This window comes from Rattus rattus, chromosome 14 (genome assembly GCF_011064425.1).
Source record: "Rattus rattus isolate New Zealand chromosome 14, Rrattus_CSIRO_v1, whole genome shotgun sequence".
In the NCBI taxonomy this organism is placed as follows: Eukaryota; Metazoa; Chordata; class Mammalia; order Rodentia; family Muridae; genus Rattus; species Rattus rattus.
Genome location: NC_046167.1, coordinates 25,420,310 through 25,422,350, shown reverse-complemented (window position 1 = coordinate 25,422,350; position 2,041 = coordinate 25,420,310). Strand labels below are relative to the sequence as shown.

Below are 2,041 nucleotides of genomic sequence, written 5' to 3'. Positions count from 1 at the left end.
AAAAAGAAGGCTAGTGATTTATTTAATTTTACATCTGTCCACTTTGCTGAAGTTGTTTATCAGCTGGCCATTACAGAAAGCCAAGTCCCATGCTGGGGCTAGCAGATGAGGAGGCATGAGCACTGGGGTGCGAGCCAGCATTTCAGTGCCAGGGCAAGCAGACACCTGGGGCCGCAGGAAGCACCCAGGGGAGCAGCTGCAGTCTGTGCCTGTGGCCCAAGTGCTGGCCAGGGCATTGGAGCAGCTCAGAGCTGCAGCGGTTCAGGTGGGCGGCATCATGGATGAGAAGATGCTCACCAAGGAGCTAGACCAGAGGATCGAACAGCTGAACTAGTACGAGCAGCTCTCTGAGTCCCAGGTCAAGAGCCTCTGTGAGAAGGCTAAAGAAATCCTGACCAAAAGAATCCAACATGCAAGAGGTTCAAAGTCCAGTCACTGTGTGTGGAGATGTATATTGGCAATTTCATGACCTCATGGAACTCTTTAGAATTGGTGGTAAACCACCAGATACAAATCACTTGCTTATGGGTGATTATGTGGACAGAGGATATTACTCAGTTGAAACAGTTACACTGCTTGTAGCTCTTAAGGTTCCTTACCAAGAAAGTATCCCCATACTCTGAGGCAATTGTGAGAACAGACAGATCACACAAGTTTATGATTTCTACGATGAGTGTTTAAGGAAATACAGAAATGCAAATGTTTGGAAATACTTCACAGATCTTTTTTGACTATCTTCCTCTCACTGCCTTGGTGGATGGACAGATCTGTCTACGTGGTGGTCTCCCACCATCCATAGACACACTGGATCACATCCGAGTACTTGAACACCTACACGAAGTTTCTCATGAGGGTCCAATGTGTGACTTGCTATGGTCAGATCCAGATGACCATGATGTCTGGGGGATATCTCATCAGGTTATGCTTTTGGCCAAAATATTTCTGAGACATTTTATCATGCCAATTGCCTCACATTTGTGTCCAGACCTCAACAGCCGGAGATGGAGGGTGATAATTGGTGCCATGACCAGAGTGTAGTAACAAGTTTCAGTGCTCAAACTATTGCTATTGTTGTGGTAACCAAGCTGCAATCATGAAACTTGACACTCTTAAGAATTCTTTCTTGCAGTTTGACCCAGCACCTCCTAGTGGTGAGCAACATCTCACTAGTCGTACCCCAAACTACTTCTTGTAATGAAAGTTTAACCTTGTACAGTATTGCCATGAACAACCATATATTGACCTAATGGAAATGGTCAGAGCAAAATAACTCCAAAGTGTCATAAATAGTTAACATTCAACAAACTTGTTTTCACGGGTACCAGAAGATGTACCCTATAAAATACAAAGCCTCTTGTCATCAACAGCCATGACCACTTTAGAATGAACCAATTCATTGCATGTTGATGTGACATTGTTGGTTACGAATCCAGTTTCTGGCATAGAGCTATTTTGTTTTCTTGAAAGACTGCAGATATAGGATGTGCACGTTAACACCTGTGAGTCCAGTTCACTTCCACTTAGCTGTAGCTTACTCAGCATGACTGAAGATGAGGAGACCAAACAAGCATTAAGGTTAATGAACATTTTTAAATAAGTACGAAGTCCTCCCCTCTTGTTGTGTTCCTTTCAGGGATACTATTAATTTAATTGTGTGATTTGTCTGCACTCAGTTTCTCCCCTTCTCAAATATCAGCCCCGCATTGTTCTTTATTACTGTCAGAAAATCTGGCGAGTTGGTTTGAACTGTCTCCCTCCGTTAGATGATGTTACTGCACAAGTCACCACAGTGTTTTCATAATAAACTTGAGAACTAAGAAAAATCAGGTTTGAATTGTATCAGTGGGCATGACTGGTGCTGGTAATTAAACAAGATAAATCTATTGATCAATTTCAGAATTTGTAGAATTCCACATGAAGAAAAATAAAGATCAAGGGCACTGTGTAACCTCTCTGGCAACTCCTTGGTGTTCTTGAGAAGAACGTGGGGACTTGCTTGCCTGACAGACTGCAGTTTGTCTTGTTGTTGGCCTGCACATGC

At 43.1% G+C, this 2,041-nt stretch overlaps 1 pseudogene; it reads left to right on the top strand.

Annotated features, from left to right (window-relative positions):
- Positions 1–277: 277 nt before the first annotated feature.
- Positions 278–1,195, top strand: LOC116883735 (annotated as a pseudogene).
- Positions 1,196–2,041: the final 846 nt, after the last annotated feature.